The sequence below is a fragment of the Vespula vulgaris genome, chromosome 4 (assembly GCF_905475345.1).
Source record: "Vespula vulgaris chromosome 4, iyVesVulg1.1, whole genome shotgun sequence".
Lineage (NCBI taxonomy): Eukaryota > Metazoa > Arthropoda > Insecta > Hymenoptera > Vespidae > Vespula > Vespula vulgaris.
This window is the reverse complement of record NC_066589.1, coordinates 6426469-6446629: the sequence shown is the minus strand read 5'-3', so window position 1 is coordinate 6446629 and position 20161 is coordinate 6426469. Positions and strand designations below refer to the sequence as shown.

The window sequence follows — 20161 nt, the reverse complement described above, 5'->3', positions numbered from 1 at the left end:
AGTTTTGGCGTAGGACGAATAAAATGACGAAAGAGTTTAAAAAGATGGCCGTCTCCGTAGCACATTTACATATACAAATATTTCCTATGAATTATCGATCCATCGAGAATCCTATAATCTATCGTTTGAATATTAATTCATATATAATTCTGTCAAAAAAACAAAAAAAAAAAAGAAAAAGAAAAGAATTCGTTATGATAATGATAAACGTACAATTACATTAAAATTATATTAGAAATAATTTTACGAGAGTGTCGGTCCGACATTGTTAATTTGATTTATACGCATTCAAGATTTCAAATTAAGTTAAAAATCAAGCTATCACGATTGTAACAGTCTGATGAGATCATCGATGAAACGAACGTCTATATATAAGAAGAGAAGTAAAAAAAAAAACAAAAAAAAAAGAGAAAGAATAAGAAGAAGGAAACAATCTGAGTTTGTATTTGAAAATTGATGCCTTTCGAAGTAACATTACTCGGTGCCGTCGGATCGGAGTGCGCCGCTCCAACCAATGCCGTTTTCAGAGTCCTGATCATAAAATCTCTAACTCTCACGAATTCTCTCTTTCTCTCTTTCTTTCTCTTTCAACGAGAACTGGATTTCGGTGTAGCTACGCTGAGATCGTACACACAGGCCTATCCTTTCACGTGGATTTCTTAATCCCACGTATACACGGAAAGCGCTTAAGCGGTCTCAGTGGTACGCATATGTATACATGGTATAGTCGACGTTACGCCAGGGAAAAGCTCTCTTTGCGGTAGAAACGAGGCAAGAACGAGAGGTAAGTGCGATAGGAGATTCCGAAAACGAGCCACGGAGAGAAAGAGATAGAAAAGGGAGAAAGAAAGAAAGAGAAAGAGAGAAAGAGATAGAGAGGCAAGTCGGAGATCGGTCCAGAAGCTTTTGGGTACTTACAGCGTTACAGGAGCGCTTCCATTGTGTCGTAACGACACAAATCCCCCTCCCCCTACGCTTTCCGGCCGCCTCCTCTCGGAACCTCTCCCCGATTTAGAATCTCAACCGAGATACGACGACACTTTCTTGCTCACTCGCGCTTCCACACAACGAGGAGAAAATAGAAAGAAAGAGAAAGAGAGATAGACAGACAGATAAACAGACAGACAGAGCGAGAGAGGGAGAGAGAGAGAGAAAGAAACAGAAAAAATGAAGGAAATGGTAAAACAAAAAGATGTACGACACTTTTCACGAAAACTGACGATCGAAATACCGCTTTGCTTCTGAAGGTCATTGCAAACACGTACGCGGTCAGAAAGAAAAAATGAAAGAGAAAAAGAGAAGGAGAGAGAAAGCGAGAGAGAGAGAGAGAGAGAGAAAGAGAAAGAGAGAAAGAGAGAGAAAAAGAGAGAGAAAGAGAGAGAGAAAGAGGGAGGGAGAGAAGAACGCGAGAGAAACGTCTATGGTGATCGAGAAAGCGGCCGAAGCTGCCGGGAGTCTTGTCGAGCAGCCATAATGCACTGCGCCGGCACAGAAAGGAATAGGTCAGCACGAGGCTTCAACCGGTGACCACTCCCCCTTGGTACCCCTCGCTCATCCACCTCGTGATCACGCTCACTTTACACCTACACCTAAGCCTCTCCATCCCCACTCTGTCCATCTTTCTCTCTTTCTCCCTCTTTCTTTCTTTCCTTCCTTCTTTCTTTCTTTTTCTCTCTCTGTCTTTCTCTTTCTCTTTCTCCTTCTCTATCCTTTACTCCGTCTCTCTCTATCTCTCAAACACCACCTTCCATCCTTCTTTCCTTCACCTGCACCAGACTCTCTTCTTCTTCTTCTTCTACTTATTCTTCTTCGTCGTCGTCGTCGTCTTCTTCTTCTTCTTCGTCTTCTTCTTCTTCTTCTTCTTCTTCTTCTTCTTCTTCTTCTTCTTCTTCTTCTTCTTCTTGTCCCTCCGTCGTGCCTCGAGTTCCCCGTTGAATCCTAGCGCGTTTTCGGGTACCGGATTCGCCTCTTCTCCGTTGCCTCCCTCTCGATCGATCGACTCGATAAACCACGAGAAAGGGCTGTTTGCCTCGTTTATCTTTCGGTTCTCCTCCTCTTCCTCCTCCTTCTCCTTTCTTCTTCTTCTTCTTCTTCTTCTTTTACTTTCTTTTTTTTCTTCCTTTACCTTCTTCGTTTTCTCCCTCTTGCTAATCTCGAAACTTCGTAGCCAAGGTGATTCGTATTCTGTTCATAGGCTTTCCTCCGGTTATATTCCTACAGAGGATTTCACAACGTAGCGTTGTGAGAGATACGATGAAATCATCTCTGTTTACGGTAAATCGAGCTTCAATAGCGAGCAAGGTTTTGTAAAAGGAAGCATATCCAACATTGAACATATCCACATTCCGTTATACTTCTAAATCGATAAGGTATCTCCTTCGTTGTCGTTGCTGCTGGTTAATCGAGATAAAAGTCTTCATAATTCGTTCAACATCTGTTACCTATCGTGAGTGTCTCTGCGTGTATACATGGGTGCATACAATGAATCGAATGAGTCATTATTGAGTCAAAGTTTAATGAGTCAAAATTGAATGAGTCACAAAAACGAATTAATTCTATAGTTATAATTAATATAGAAAAAGAAAGGGAAAGTAAACGAGAGGAAGAAAAAGAAGGAAAAAAAAGAAAAAACTTAAGAGAAACGCGTAAACGAAAGGAAAGCGTAACGATCAAGATGACGTGTGTCCTTGATATTTTCGAGGAAAAACAGAGCAAGGAATCAATGAAAAAGAGGAAAGAAGGGGAGAGGGGGAAGGTTATAAACTTTTATAAGGTCGTCAGTTTCTCCGACGAGATTCCTTTGGCATCTTTGTCGCGACGGACTATTCGAGACAGAGAGCATATATCCGTCGAGAGAATCGTAGAAACGCCTAATTAATTTAGAAGACAATCGAGGCCCTCTGAAAAGTCGGGCAAGCGAGCGCTCAACAGCTGTGCTTTGCCGGTGGACTCGGTGGATGTCGTTTTATGCATGAAGAAACGAAGCTAAGAGTAAGAAGAAGAAGAAGAAGAAGAAGAAGAAGAAGAAGAAGAAGAAGAAGAAGAAGAAGGGAGAAAGAAAGAGAAAGAAAGAGAGAGAGAGAGAGAGAGAGAGAGATCGGAACCAGTTTCATCTCTTAAACGCTTAATTAAGGTAGCTCGGTGGAGAGCGAAATAGGGATACGTAAATCCGAGTGACGCGGACCAAAGGAAGAAGATCCTCTCTCGGCAGAAGAAAGACGTCAATACGCGCCGTTCGGCTCAGTCGTGCGCGCGCGCGCTCACGCGAGTACACGGGGCCGTTATTGCGCGAGAGTATCGAGTCCGTTCCACCTTCGAGTCCACCACGCATTTCGATTTATCGTTAACGGCTCTATCGCATGCCTGGTCCTCGAACCAGTTTCTCCTTTTATCATGGTCACTCCGAGTACTCGTACGTAACCGAGTAGCGGAGTAATTATTGTATAGCGTTGTATGCGTATCCATTCGTCTCTTTATATATATATATATATATATATATATATATATGTATGTATGTATGTATGTATGTATGTATGTATGTATGTACGTGTGTGTGTGTGTGTTTGTTTATTTATTTGTATGTATATGTATGTACGTATATTTGTTTGTGTATTTGTAACGCTATGTACGGTGCATAATGTATACTATGAGAATACCATAATTAGAATCGGGTTAAGCGAATGCTAACCGCTATCCTCGGAGGTTCCCTCATTGGATAAGCCATTTCAGGGGATTCCCATAAGCAGGTACACCTGTCAAGAGAGTATAGATATATATATATATGTGTGTGTGTGTGTGTGTGCATGTTTGTGTACAGGATATAGTATAGAATATATAGGAAACGTTTCAGTCTCTCAACCACTCAGAATAGGCCTCGTTGACTTCGTTCAAAATTCATAGTTAGACCTCGATTGAAATTTTTCCTATGAAATCACGGAAACGAATCACAGAGGAAGTTTATTGTCGTCGATAATAACGCGGCCGATGATCGTGGGAAAATACGTGGGTGATAATAGAGAGTTAAGGCTATTCGATCGAGTCGTCGTTAGTTTTATTTACGTTCTATAATGCAATTTGTAACTCCTGCTGTGGTGCATCGATCGAACGAGAACGAAACAGGATGCGCTCGCGGAGATTCATGCTAGACAACTTAATCGGAACGAAAAGGAAGCATTAGTGCATATTTGATCCGTGCGTGACTTGTTTTTTTAGCTAACAGCCTAGAAGTACGCAACGGAAGATCCTTTCAGGTTTGTTTCGAGTGCTCCATAATTCATGATTCGCTCATCGCGGCGATACATCACGATACGCACTTTCTTGGAATTATAAACTATCGAAAGAAGGAGGAAAAAGGGGAAAAAAAGAAAAGAAAAAAGAAGGAATTACAGTTAAGACAGATATCTAGCATTATTTAATAAGAATGCTTGCGGTGCACGCGAAATATTTATTTTAAATTATAAGATGTCGCATCTTTGTAATACCTTTTTCATTTTGATTCACGTAGGCTACGTTCCATCTGGCGTTCGATAAAAATTTCCTAGATCGTCGTACCCGGACAAGTAGAGCACGACGTTCCTTGATATCGGCTCGGTGAATGTCACGACACGAAGAAAGAGTCGAATAATTAAATCGAGGTACAGGTGCGCGTTCCAGTCTTCTCGAGTGAATCGAATTCCGCCATGTCTCATCTCTTTTTCTCTTTCTATCTCACGTATGCAAACTATGCTTTAAACATAGGCGTCGACTCTTAACTAATATAATTTCGAACGGACGCGTAAGGAAAAGGCGTAATCGATTACGAGTACGAAAACGAAGGACAATGAGAAATGTAATAAAAAAACTAGCAGAGAAAAAAATGTTTAAGTATCAGTACAGTTTTATTTTTCAACTTAGACCCCTTTCGTTGGCAATCGAAATTTTCGCGCTTGTTTGATAACCAAGGTAATCTGAATGGAACTTTTTTTTTTTTTGAAACATAAATCACACAAATATCCGTAAAGAATTGGGATCTGGATGAGTTTTGTGATATTTTCACAGGGACATAAAAAATGGTTGTACCAGGTTGCCAATATAAGGGTTAACGGACGTCCCGCATGGCGTAGCCGGCGCACGGAGGGACTCGCTTATGCGTAAAAACTCGCGGAGTATTCAACCACGTGTGGCCGGCGTTTACGTACAACCATATACGTATAAGTAGCACCCAGGAATAGCGGTTCTATAGCGCGAGAGCTATGATGGAATTTCTACGAAGAAGCTACGCCGTTCTCTGCACCGTAGCAGCCATTTTACATTTTCCATCGGTAGTCGTAAGCTTCCAATGGAACAGCGATAATTGGGAGCATCTTACGTATTTGCGTAAGAAAATTTTTATTAAAGCATGTGGTATCGATCATCCCGCGTGTTCGTGACAACAACATGATCAATTATGCGATCGACAACCCTTTTCGCTATCTTAATTAATTATTAACTCGTAAAAGCACCGTTTCGCGTTACATCATTCATTCTCATAGCGTTAAATTATTACGTCAGTCGAGAACGTTGAAAATTTTTAATCGGCACTCAGTTATCTCATAATTTTCGAAAATCCGTTGACTTTGATTTACGTGTTTTTACACGTCTCTCTTTCTCTCATCTTTAATTAATCGAGCTAATGATCGGCTAGTGTTCTACCGGACGGATATGCCTTGTCCAACGATAATAATAATTATTATTCGTGTCGCGTACTGAATTTTAATCGGTGACTTTGAAATACTCGAAACTCTGGCTGGGGCCACCTCGAGAAAGCTAAAATGTTGCGTTGCGAGTCGCGAGGAGTTCGGACCACCGCTTTTTCGAACCACCTCCAACCTTTCCTAAAGCGTCGCATGATTTTTCGATTCTCATTTCGTGTCCTGTTGTAAGATTCTTATCGTCTTGACTTATTCGTTATGATCTTGGGGAAAAAAAAGAAAAAATAAATAAGAAGAAAAGAAATATAAGAGAAAAAGAAAAAAGAAAAAAAAAAAAAGAATTGCAATCGGAAATGTCGCGGCCTCGTTCGAAGCCTTAACATAATCAGAATTATTTCGCAACTTCGAGAATATTACTCGGCAGGAATTAGATAATAACGTAAATTAATTGGTTTGTCCTTCGGAGATCGCAAAACGTTTCTACAATTTGTAGAGTAGTCGTGGGTGTAGACGACGGGGGATAGCGCGAGAAAGGCTATGGCGATCTTGATACATATGAGAACTGTCGGCAACACCTTAAGTATATTCCACGTTATACCGGATAATCTCTGTGTGCCATCGCGACAACTCAGCTTAAACTAGGCACCGTGTAGCCGATGTCCGGTGCCCCGTACCGTTCTTTCTCTCTTTTTCTTCCTCCGTCTTGCTTCGTCTTTCTCCTTCGCCTCTCTTCCTTACTCTTTCTCTTTCCTCCTTAGAGGAGACACCGAGGTGGAGGAACGAGAGGGGATTGGGGAGTGACATCAGCAGCCACCTATGTCCACCTCGCACCATCTCTCGCCAGTCCGAGCACGTACTTTCGGCCGTAGGAGCATTAAAACAAAAATATTATTCGTCTGGAGTTGAACTTATAAATCAACGAGACCGAATGACGGAGTCCTTCTTCATCTTCGTCGTCGTTGACCACTCTACGTTCTTCTTCGTTGCGTTTTCGACTTTTGCACGCGGTCGTACAAGCGATCCTTCCCTCCTCCAACCCCCCGAGGCCGAATTTAACAAAAAAAAGCTTATCGTCATCGCCGATCAACATTTTCAATTCCTTCCTGTAAATCATACTGACAAATCGTGCTGATCCATCTTCTTGCTGTCCTTGGAAATTTTGCTGGAGAATTTTCTGTGCGAATGAATTGACGTTAGCGTTTATTTTGCGAGAACGTGCAAAATTAATAACACCCTTGAAAGAATTTTGAGAGAACTCTTGTAAGTACTTATATTCCGCGATATCGGATCGTAGCAAAGAGGGAGGATATTTAAAGTAGTAAAAACAATTGTCTTATTAACCGTCGGACTTCATCACAAAAGAGTAGGGAGGTCAGAAAATTCTTCCATAAAATAACAGGACGAAGGTACGAAGCACAAAGCGTATTGCCGGAAGTAAAGTAGGGTCGGTAAAAGGCGGAGGGCAGTGTCCTTCGTGAGTTAAAAGCGAGAGCAAAACGTAGTGGACCGTTAGGCTCTAACGCGAATTCCATGCCTGGGCGGCTACGAGCGCGCGACGTTTTTTATGAGCGGTCTAATTTACGAGTGCCCGTGTATAAGGTCATTTTTCGACGTTAGCTCGAAACCCAGGTAGAGAGAGAGAAAGAGAGAGAAGAAGGAAGAAGAAAAGGAATAAGAAAAAGAGGAATAAAAGAGGCCGAGTTACAGGTGACGCGATCGAGCTTGACCTTGCTCCAGAAACATTTTACACCCCCTCAACCCCCAACCATCTCGTTTGTCAGAGGTACTCCCTCGACGCAGTTTCGCACGCGGCCAAGCCGTAATATTTCTTTTCGTACGAAAACGAATTTCATTGTACTTTCAAACCGAGACGAGTTCGATCTTTCTGGCGGGAGTGAGGATACCCAAGAGATGCGTGTGCCGTGTCCGTGTGTTTTCCTTTTTCTTTCTTTTTAACGTAGATAGAAGAAGAACCGAAAGAAAAACATTTTAAGTCGGCCGTGGCTAATTTTCTTTCGGCTATAACGTTAAGGGACTTAGGTAAAATTTTTGGAAGAAAACTCTCTGAAGATCGGTAATAGGTGTTCCCGCTAAAGTGGCTTTTAGAGTGCAGCTCGTCGCGGTCTTATCGGTTCATTGAGTCGTGAATGATTACGAAATGAATGGGCGAACATTAATTTGTAAGACGCCAGCACTCGACGAGCGATATCTAACGACTTAACTCCCATGCTCCTTCCCTTCGCATGCCGCGCGGCTTGCTTCAACAAGTGATAAACGCTCTCTTCTGTGTTACTTCTGCGAGCAAGTACTCTCTCTCTCTCTCTCCCTCTCTCTCTTTCTAACTTGCGCTTTCTCATATTCTCTAAAGTTTCGCCGAACGCGTCCGACACTTCTGGCAAGACGTTTCAATCGAGCCTTTCCAACCTCTTTAAACTCGTAAATTACGCCGTCCATCCGTTATACCGATCGCGAAACTCCATTCTAACGTTAATTCTCGCGAACGAGTAAAGGTGGGAAATGTAAATCGAACGATTTATTAATATACGATCGAATCCCTTTTGAACGTAGCCGAGAAAAGGGAAACGAAGGGAAAAGTTAGTCGCTGAATTTTTTGTCGAAGAACGATACCATAGGTAAATCGTTTTGAAAGTGTTTTTTTCTTGTTATCCGAACGCTTTCATAATTCTTCGTTCATGGCGGTGTCGTCGATGATAAATGTCCTACCAAGGAAAATTATTTTCCACGTTGGTTTTTACGAAAAATTACGAGAGAACGAGGATAGAAGGAAGACGTCGATCGAGGCGCAAGGAAAGTGTCGGAGACGCGATCCGACGGCGGCCATAAAGCGTCCTCTCTTGTGCGTTCGCTCGAATGCTTCTTCGAAAGAGATTAAATATGATCTACCCCTTGGAAAGAGATGTCGAGAAAATCGAATTGATTCGATATCGATTTCAATATCGGATAAGAAAGATCCTAACGCGGAAATTAAGAAAATGTACAAAGGACCGATGTAATTCGCGGCCTTTCGCGAAAGAGAGTGATGTACGATATCCGCGTTTGAATTACTGAATCGGATACGAATGTACGTACGTACGTACGTAAACGCTCGGCGCTCGAGCGGAAAGATCGAGCGAATTTATGCGTCCAATGCGCAGGGAGTCCTTTAAAAATACTGCCTAGGCGCTCGTTCATCAGGCTTAGCTGTGTCTTGAAGTTGTTACTTTTTATCGAATAACGAATAGCACCTGCGAAAACACTACGCTTAGCTTACCAGTGAAAACTCGTATCGGTTGTAGTAGGTATACCGTAGCCAAGTGTCGGCCGAGTAATATACAAGCGAAGAACGAAGAACGACCCCTAGCGAACGTGCCAAAGAAATTTCGAAAATTAGATTCTCCTTCCAATAACGCTTCGGAAGCTTTATTACGCGAGCCCGCGTTTCTCGCTGATAGCGGACCTGGTGGTGTTCCTGCCTTAGGAAAAGTTTGACGAACTTTCTCAGACAGGTCGTAATTCCGAACACAGATATCGACTTAATACCCATTAAGCCACGTGATCCTCCCTTAATTACGACTGACAGAGCAAGGAGAATAGGAAATAGAAGTTATTGCTCCCTTTTACTAATAACAGAAATTTGTTATTAGCTATTATCGGTTCAACTATGATGTACCTATATATTTACGTAAATTAGTAAGCATCTTTAGTTCGAAGGTGATATACCGTGTTAACTATTTATTATCAATATTATCAACGTCAAAACAATTTTCTTGATAACCGTATATTTACGTTGAATTATCTTTTAACTGCTCCCTTGAAAACCTACTTATCGTTTGTGACAATGCGTGCGTAATAATAACGTAAAAAAGACCTGCGATAGTAGTTAACCTTCTTTTTTACAAAACAAACGCGAAGTTTTCATCGAAGGAAAAAAAAACGGAAAGGAAAAAAAAAAAGAAGAAAGCTCACCGACGATCTTTCGGCCAGCTGGTTCTCGTTCTGCGACAAGCATAGAATAAATTCAAGATATCGGAGATCGGAGATCGAATCGACCTTTAAGCTGACAAGATACGATATACCTTTCAACCACCTACGAATCGCCTACTCCGTCCAATATAATTCTACATTCCTCAACAACCCGATCATAGGGAAGGAAAGAAAGAAGAAAAAAAAAACGAAAGAAAGAGAAGATAAAAGAAAAAGCGAAAAGAACAGATTTAATCGTCGTAGATGTAAAACTTAGTAACGAAAAGGAGAAGAAGGAATAGCTATACGAACGTGGAATAAAATAAAATATAAAATATGTTACATCGTTGAGAAACAAGTCGATCTAAGGAGAATCGACGTATCTAAGTAGTACGATGGACGCGCGAAATCTTGGCGTGGCGCACGCTAGTAATTTAAGTGTTCTGTATCGCGCAGAGGGATTTACGAACGCACGAGATGCCCCAACGTTTCCCGAGCATGTAACGAATAGCTATAGCGAGGTTCCTTCATCCCCTACGGGTAGCACGAAGCGACCATTTCTCATATCAGTTTAGCCGACACTTTCGAGAACTTGTTCGGAGTGCCCGGGGCGTCGCGACGTCACCCAATACCTCCCTTCTCTCTCTCTCTCTTTCTCTCTCGCAAACACACAGACACACATATACACACATACAAATACACTCATTTAAGCTCCGTCTCTCTTCCTTTCCTCCTTTAACTTCTCAGCGACACCTTAGCAAAGCCGGCGACCCTCCTCTTCCATTGAAGAATCTCCCTTCCCTTCCTTTCCCGTGGTTTTGGTCTTCCATTTGCGTCCGCTACCACCCTTCTACTCTTCCATCTCTTTCTCTCTCTTCTTACCCCCTCTCACTCTCTCTATCCGTCTCTCTTTCTCTCTGTCTCGCCCTTTCCATACCCGCCTACCGTGCGCACCCCCAAAGTACCGGCCGAACGCCGGCGGCGGCAAAGATAAGTGATGCCGGGAACTTAACCAACACACGGATGACAAAGGATTCTGCATGCCATTAGATCAAGTCTCAGGAACGCCGCGTGACCCAGTAGCTTATCAGTGCCAACCCCTATATTCTACAGAAGTATCGCGATCTTCTCTCTCTCTTTTCGTTTCATATATGTGTGTACATACATATATATATATGTGTGTGTGTATTTTTTTTATTTCTCTTTTTTAAATCTCGCTGTCGAAAGAGTTCTTTTTATCTCTTTTATTTTTCTTTTTTAAGTCATTCTCTTTACGAGTTAACACAACGGGACGATCGAATCTACTCGAATTACCGGATTATGTTTCACAGCTATCTCGTCTTGTCAGTTATAAACACATTAGCATGGGAAGAGAGTTTCTCGAAAACGATTGCGCGTCCGTGTTGCGACGACTGCGATTATAATTGACGCGAGGTAAATCGCGCGTGTAACGTCCTTGTCAAACATCCCGCTCGTGTCGTTTATCGTCCGACAACGCGACTATACACGAACGTGAGAATTATTCCGTAACGAGCGCATAATAGTTAACGTATCGCGAGGAAGAAAATTACGATTGATGGGAGAAAAATTATCCGTTATTGTGTATTTTTATTAACATCAGATATTAAAGAATGAGAGATACGTTGTATCACAATTTTCATTATATTACATACTCTTTGTACGATAAAAACGATTGCTTGCTGTTTTGTTCTTTTTCTTTTTCTTTAAACATCAATTTCCCCCAAGTGACTTTCAACGATATCGAAATACTAAGAAGAAAATAGTGAAATTTGTATTTGAATACGGCCATTAGTCTGGATCTCGTAGTACAGTAGAGAAGAAGCATAGAACAATAGCGTTGTGAAAATTCGTCGGAAGGGGAAAGGGTAAAGTGGGAGAGGAAGATGGGAGGAGCGGTCGAGTTCTTGTCGTATCTTTCGAAAGGAGAGGGATGCTGCAGCTGCGAGGGGGTCGGTGGGGAACGAGTAAGGGGTAGGGAGGGGGTAGGTCGGTTGGGTGGAAGACGACGTGCAAGAAAGTCCAGAGGGTTGCAATGGAGGGGGTTAGAAGGAGGAACGCTTATCACCGGCTGCAGCCGCGCCGACCGTCGGATCCTTATTTATGGCCTCCGTCAGACATCGCTGCGGTATACAGCACCCATTTCACCCTTGGATTTCACGACACCGAATTCACTTTAGATTTCTAGGAGTAGGAGGCGCTGGATGCTTTTTCTTTTTTATGGAAAACGAGATCGAAGCTATCTCGACGGATCAATCGGATCGATCGAACGGAATGGAAACGTTTTTCTTTGAGTTTCTGACTCTATCTGAATGGTTCATCGTTTTATCGCAAAATATAAAGTACGTAGAGAGGATGGAGGGAGAGAAAGAGAGATATAGAGTGAGAAGAAAATAATGAGCGACGACTTAAACTTGACCCGAAGGATGTACGCCATTTGGCACGAGTTCCGATCATTCGTATTCTCTCGCATATGAACGTCTCGTACGTTTACAAGGGACGTTAATAATATCGAAGTAAAGAGAGAGAGACAGAGAGAGAGAGAGAGAGAGAGAGAGAGAGACAGAGAGAGAGAGAGAAAAGAGAGGAATGTACCTCCGTTTGTACGTCCGTCTATCCGTCTATCTCTATCTCTTTCTCTCATGAAATTAATTGCATAATCCTTATCCACGACATTCTCGTGTTAACTTAAACGTTTTGTTTTTTCATTCCACGTAGAGAAGTAATCGGGGCGTATCAACGACGGCGCATGAAACGTCAATCTATTTCGTAATTAACGAAACGAGATTAAGTATGTAGGTAGTTACTTACTTACGTCGTAGGACCAGCGTTTATTTGTATAAACGATTATCGCGGTATGAATTTTAATAAAAATGATCTATCGCAAAGGCACGCGGCAATAAATACACTTTGATTTTGCTATTTTGATCGTGCCGGTGCGAATGATTTATTAAGAACAATCGCGGGCGGTTGGAAAATAGAGTAAAAATAGAAGATAGACTTGATAGATATATAGTCGAGAGAGTATTTTCGAAAGTAGCGATCGTAGTAAGAGAAGGGAGCATGTGCGCGAACACGATGGTTTTGGCGGGACGGAAGGACCTAACCTTTCGTAGCAAACATCGCCGGCACGCGTTTTACCCTTTATATTTCGCACACGCATAAAAAAAAAGAAAAAAACATAGAATATAATTTACTCACCGTAGCGGCGACGCCGAAGGGTCAACGGAAGTTGGACGTCCTCAGCGGAAGAGCGATCCGCTCGCGTTCCTGCCGGCACATGATAAAACTCTCCTCTTTCCTCTTGTTCCTCGGAGAAAGGGCGTTACTTGGCTTCACGATTTTTTTCACCGGCGAGGATCCACCAACGGGGAGAACGATGAATGACGAAGGTGGAGAACAATGACGGTCCTCGTTTTTTTCGATCGGCGCGAAATAAATTCGATTTCGAGCGATTTTCACGAATCGGCTGGACGCCGATTACGATGACAGAGAGATAGAGAGATAAGGTGAGAAAGAAAGATAGAGAGAAACAGAAAAACAGAGAGAGAGAGAGAGAGAGAGAGAGAGAAAGAAAGAGAGAGAGAGATGGAACGAGAGAGCGTGTTTGAGCGGACGATCGAGCCAGCGAGAAAGAGAGAGAGAGAGCGAGAGAGAGAGAGAGAGAGAGAGAGAGAGAAAGATATATAGGAGTGCCCCGGCGGGCGATCGGAAGCGCGTGAGAATCGTTTGGATCGTGTCGTGTTCGTTCGTTTGTTAGAACGCGCGCGTGTGTCTCTTGACCGTGGAGAATGGCAAACCGTTTTACGTACGTTAACGTCGGCTCTCTCGAGCTATCGTCGCTTCTCGTCTTGGCCTTCTTCGACTCGGGGCAAACAGCTCGGGTGACGCTCTCTCGCGGGCCAAAGCAAACTTGTCGGATGGCAATACGTGAGTTAAATGTTCACCGCGGATGGTTTACGGCCCGATAGTCCCCACCTCGTACCGCCACGCGGCGCTGCCTCCGCTCTCTCTCTCGCTCTCGCTCGCTCGACCCTCCTTCTCTTGTTCATTCTCTTTCTCTTTCTCTCACTCTATCTGTTTCTCTCTAACTCTCTGTCTCTCTCTTTCTCTTACTCGCTTGGCCAACCCTCCGTTCTCTCTATCCTGCTCGCGCGAATGCTAGAGAGGCGGGGAATCCGGACGAAGATGGAGAGAAATACACCGAGCGAGCGAGCGAGAGAGAGAGAGAGAGAGAGAGAGAGAGAGAGAAAATCGACTCTGGAGAAGGACGAAGCTTCGGCCGACGCGTGGAAGGGACGGAGACGGACGAGCACCCACACGCGACCGTTCTCGCACATGGACGAAACGGGGATTTATATGCAAGGGCGTTGTTAATACCGGGAAGGGGGATACCGAAAGAGAGAGAGAGAAAGAAAGAGAGAAAGAGTAAGCTTTCTCTCTTTTTCCTATGCTTTCTCTCTACTCTTTCTATCCTTTTTCAAGCTCTCGTCCGAATTCTTTCCTTGTCCTTTCGATTCTCGCTCTCCAAGGATAAAGTTCTTCCTCTCTTTCTCCAGTATGAGAATGTCTACCTGTTTCCGTTTCTCTTTCGTTCGTTTCGTTCTCTCCGGCACACGCGTGCGCGCGCGCGCGCTTCTTGTTCATCTCTCTCTCTTTCTCTCTCTCTCTCTCTATTCTTCTTCGAGAGAGAAAGAGAGAGAGAGAGAGCACGCCGTTCTCTTTTTCTCGCTCGCGCCGCTCACGAGGATGGCCACGGTGACGTAACACGGCACGTGACCACGCGTCGGCCAATCGTAAGCGTACTCTTTGAATCTCGCGGGTAGCAAAGAGACCCCACCTAGCGGTACCCACCTTCGGGGGCTGGTTATCATCGCATGCACATGCAGGATTGAGCCATTACCTGGTGCTTGGCGTTATAGGTATAATTATATAGCATCGCGATATACATCGAGTAATGGTGATTTGTAGTCCCCGCCAACTACCGCCGCGCTGCCGTCGTTTATACGTCTCTGCACGTATCTACGCATGTGTGAATGCGTGTAAGTACGCATATATGTAAGTTTACTATGGATGAGTTCTGAGTTTGCACATGTACGCGTAGGTATATGTAGGTATACCTTTCTCTTTCTCTCTCTCTCTCTCTCTCTCTCTCTCTCTCTATCTCTTCAGTGCCACGTGGTGGGCACAACGCGTTACTGTACGTTCGATCCTCGTTGGATTATCGATGCGTCGGGCTCGACGGATTTTTAGCGGACGAGAGACCTCGTTTTTGCTCCCGCGGCACGTCGCGTTAATTTCGATCACGCGAGCTTATCGATCCGAGCCGTACCACCGACAGACACACGTTTCTGTTTCAAAGATCGAGAGTTAATATAATTCTACGTCGTCCTGCCTCGTGCGATTTAATTGTTCTTTCATTATATTCTTTATCTAACGAAATGCCGTTTTAGTTACTCGTTATTAAAAAAACAATGTCTCTATGATTAATAGAGATTTTCAAACGAGATTTCAAGTTATTCGTTAATAAATATACTACTACGTGATTAGTAACGCGTTATTAAATTTAATGTTGTTATGATATAAATGGAAATAATAATAAGGAGAAAAATACAATTACCTTACAGATGAAAGTACTAGTTTATTTCGGTACTAGGAACAAATGTCAAAACCGTAGCGAGTTAAGTTACGCATTCAATCTGGTATTATCGTATTAATTTAGACGCGCAAATGAGTTGGTCCGGAAATTGTGTTTCGTTGCGAGGCCAATTCCACTTCTGGTAAATTTAAATCGAGCTCGTCTAAACTTGGCTCCAAATTTAGAGCTGGAAGTGCTCGTCGGTTGACCACGTCTCTCTCTCTCTCTCTCTCTTTCTCTCCCTCTCTCTTTATCTCTCTCTCTCTCTCTCTCTCTCTCTCTCTCTGCGGAGCATATATCATCCGGTATTTATTCGCCGCTCTTCCTGAAGAATTTAAAGCACGGAAGATCCTTCCTTTTCGTCCTACTACACGGCAATGAACACTTTTACAGAAGATACCGTTATTATGGCGCATGACGCAACGAATGGTATCGACAAGCCCGATATATTGGACAATAAATAATGTTGCGACGTAAAATCAATGAATTGGAGCCCGGTCTCCTTTCCGTTTCACGTATTTGTGTCCCCGTGCGATATTAGTTGCTCTACGAAATGGTTAAAAAAAAAAAAAAGAAAAAAGACAAAGAAAGAAAAAGGAAAAAGAGCAAAACAAGGAGTAAAAAAAGAAACGCACGAACGCGTACGTTTGATTCTAAAGTGAACGGGAGACGCACACGAGACTACAAGTAGATATCTACACATACGTAATTACTTAGATTTATGCATGTAATTTAAAATTTAGTGCTAATTTACAATGTAAGTTGATATTCGGTCGTCGAGTGTGGTTTGTATACGAAGAAAATATATCGTCGCTCGTGAATTTAAAACATGCATTAATTTTTGTGTGTAACAGGTGTGCGTTTATAAAAAAAATTATTACCCAGATAAGAACGATATTCTTTCTTGATAGTAATTAATTTTATCTGTATATAATTTAAGTAATTTAAGTAACTCATGTACTTTTATTTTAATCGGTTGAATATTAATAAAAAGCGAAAGTAAGTAGGTAAATTTTTCATCGATAGCCTTCGATCTAGTTTGGCGAATAGAGGTTATGGTTTGACGAAACGTTATTGCGGCCATAATCGTAGGCGCCAACAGGTGCGAGCTCGCACAGGCCTACGTGGTTGTGTGTTAGAACGAGTGGAGTATGCGTTGGTGTGAGAGCCTACGTATATTAGCACCATAGGGTAATAAAGACCCCTTCCCTATAATCTGTGGCGGAAACAATAACTAAACAGGCAGCTAGTAGCAACCAGCCAACACTGACCCCGTGCACGTCGTTCATAATACTAATGCTTGTTAGTTCCTCAATATTTTGACAGAGAATTAAGGTTTCGTTGGCATAACCCGGCTTTAAAGTCGTTAAATCCACTTCCGCAGTTTTGTATACCCATCCTATGAAACTGCATACAAAACATATATCCGAAGGCATTAGAATGGTTGGGAAAGATTAGCATACGTCTAAATATAGGCATAGATTTCTAATTCCTTTTAATAATGTGTTTACTATACGATTATGTAACAAATAAGAATGAAATAGAAAAAAAAAGAAATTTCATAAATGAGACGGAATCAGAAATAATAAAAGGAAATTTACGTGTTTACGTATCCATTGTAAATGGATACAATTATTTTGATTATGATTGATTTCAGAGAAGGAACCATTTATCTGCGAGAAGAAGAGAAAAAAAGTTCGAAGCAATGTGAGGAAGCACGTGACCGCCGGCAGCGCATATAATCGATGCAGCAGTACATTCCGACGCCATTGATTTTCTTCTACGAGCCATGCTTCGTTTCTCGTTATTCTATAAATGGCACATTGGAAGGTCGTTTCTAAAGACAATTTCTACGTCGAAAGACCGGTAAGTCTGACATTTGATTAGATGCCTCTTAAAATGAATTTACAACTCGTCGAGTCTTACGACACAAGTGTAGGTATTTTCGTGAATTTTTTTTTCAAAGATGTTGGTCAACGTTAAAACTAAAAAACGAAGAAAAAAGAAAAAAAAAGAAGAAAAAAGAACAGTCATTCTCATATATCACTGACATAAGTTTGGCACTATAATAAAACACGTAGTCGAAAAATTGTATCGTGTACGAAACTTGAAAGATACGAAGCACATGTGCGAGCCAGCCTCTCACGCATGGCCGTACAAGCGCGCATCTATCGGCGCTTATGAGTACGACCAATGGCCGAATACTGTGTTAGGTTCAACGGGTCGCATTCGTTCTCCCTTCTACGCATGCGTCACTAGCGCGTGCTTTATATTCTCCTCGATGGACGGAGTCTTTTAGAAACACTTGAGACTTCTGAGCTACTTTACACGCGTGTTTCGTTGCTTTTTCTTTTCTCCCTTTTTTTTCTTTCCTTTTTTAACCCGCTTGCATCCACTTTTAATTTATATTTATTTGGATTTACGTACGCTTTCTATTATATCAGGCGTGTCTTATTTATTGATTTTGGTTGTTGTTACTGTTGTCCTCTATCCGTAGGTAAAAAATTAATCTGAAATATTTACCGATGAAAATTAATAAAATATTGTTTAATTAATGATAACTGTAAGTTATATCTTATAAGAAGAAAATTTATAGTTCGTAGAAAATAGGAAGAAAAATAAAAGTAAATATCTATGATAAAGTGAGCGTACGACTTTCGTATCATTAATTTTTCGCTAAGCGTAAAAGCAAGTAGGTAAACGAGTGCATTTTCCATTAATGCGACCAAGCGTTACATGTGTTCTCTTTAATACAGTATTCCATGCTATAAAAAGGATAAAAGCTAAGATTAAAATCTTGAAAGAGTAAAAGAGGTTCAGTGGTACCTCGAAGATATTACGTTTATCATTTATCAGGATCACGAAAGTTTACAGGGAATGTTACGTTTCTCCATGGAGAGCCATAACAAAGGGAAAAAAAGAAAAGAAATTCTTTTTGCCATAGAAGTGGCAGTTACTGACGAAGAAACGGAAACGTTTGCCGAGCGTCCAAAGGATATCCACGAAATAGGTAGATCTTGTAGGAATACACGCATATCCATTCGGTATTCATTGCCTGTCGCGTTCCACGCGAGCACACATATGTACATATGCAAATATATGTATGTGTGGATTTATTCTACGGGTTGGAAGGATCCAGCATATCTCCCGGCAGGATCTACTTCCTTATCGTAGCGAAATTGTCCTGCTCGCCGCCGTGGCAGGTCTCCCTCTCGGTTCTCCGTAAAAGCGAATAGTGTGGGTACGTTCATGTGTGAGAGAAAGAGAAAGAGAGACAGAGAAACGATGGGGAAAAGGAGTGGCGAGGGGAGCCACTCCTCGAAGGAGCAGCCGTACATTACGGCTCGCGACAAAAAGAACATCCACGGGACGTTTAATTTCCGAAGCCCTTCCTCTGCCTCCATTCACGACGTCTCTGAATCCACGGTGGGGCATGAATCCCGTCATTCAGACGTTCTCTTGCCCCCTTTTGGCCTTTTCTGAAGGACATCAGGATGAAAAGGATCGTAGCCGCGAGCAAACGTTTTCGCGATATTGCTTTTTTCTTTCCTCTTTTTTTTTTCTTTTTTTTTCTTTTATATATTTATATATATATATATATGTCATTCTTACCATCATTGTCAATTTTGTGAAAATAATAATAAGAATTCAATCCTAAGGTAATGAATCCTTTAAGAATTCAGTCGATCGGGAATAAAATTTTATTCGTCCAGGGTGGTCGAGAAAATACACACGCGCATGCAATTGTGTTTTAAGATAATTTAACGTGACACATTTTTATTTATTAAATATACTTTATTATTTTACAATGTTTTTAAGAAAAATGGTAATTAAATTCATGGAAATCGAGCGAATAAATACGTTCATGAACTATTTTCAGTATGTCTAGGATGAGAATAGATATTTCGAGGACACGTGTAGTTATTTTTTTTGTTCGTACTTCCGTTTCTCTTTGTTAGCTCGAAGGATGGCGGAAGAAAAGAAGATACTCCACCGTCGAAAGCTCTAACGTATGGGATGCGAACATTTCCTAACGTACTGACGACGTCGTTGCACAACATCATAAATTTTCGACTAATTCGGGAAACAGCGAGCGTCTTGGATCGGACCCCTCACTGCCGTCGTGTTAAATAGCGCGTAAGGGAAACGCGACAACAATTATTCCCCTTATGCTTACGTGTATACGTGCGATCAGGCTAATTCGTTAAAACGACGATAAAACTTATTTCGTAGATTTTCGAGCGTGGATTAGGTACACAGATTCATAAGTAGCGTTTTTTTTTAATTAACAGAAAGGGATGTCGATATTCGATATTTGAAAAATTATATATATATATATATATATATATATATATATATATATATGTATGTATGTATGTATGTATGTATACGATAGAAGACGTAACAAAAAATTGTTTAATACTTAAAAATGTATAAATATTTAATTTTTTCGCGTTAATATTATTAATGTGTCAAAAGAAAAAAGAGAAGAAAATTAATATCTTCGCTTATAAAATGAACGAAGAAATTATTTTGGATTATTTAAAAAGTCGAACGTTTAAAATTGTTGACTTTTTTTTCAAGTCATCCTCTCGCGATCAAAGTCCTCCCTTTTTAGATAAATCCCATTTGCTCGAAAGTATAAGACGTTCGCGAAAGATGGCAAAGAATTATTAATGTCGCTCTAGTACGAAACATATTATACGATATTTACCTTCCGCACCATTTAATACGACCGTTTACACGCAAGACAATCGTTGAAGTTTCGAAAATAGTCGGGCTAACTTAACGGTGCTATAAAATCTGAATTCTGACGATACGAAACGATCCCGCTACTACTATCATCATCCCACTACTACTTCATCCTTTAAAC

At 41.6% G+C, this 20161-nt stretch overlaps 1 protein-coding gene across 4 annotated transcripts in view; it reads right to left on the bottom strand.

The window, feature by feature from the left end:
- The window catches only part of LOC127063327 (homeotic protein antennapedia-like), a 231010-nt gene extending 217155 nt beyond the window's left edge, over window positions 1–13855 (bottom strand). For 2 of the 4 annotated variants that reach the window (XM_050992960.1, XM_050992957.1), the window contains exon 1: window positions 12852–13855. The gene's annotated coding sequence lies outside the window, so the exon portion shown is untranslated. Of the gene's footprint in view, window positions 1–918; window positions 2992–12851 lie in introns of those variants that run through there. The other 2 variants (XM_050992959.1, XM_050992961.1) reach the window with 1 other exon arrangement.
- Window positions 13856–20161: the final 6306 nt, after the last annotated feature.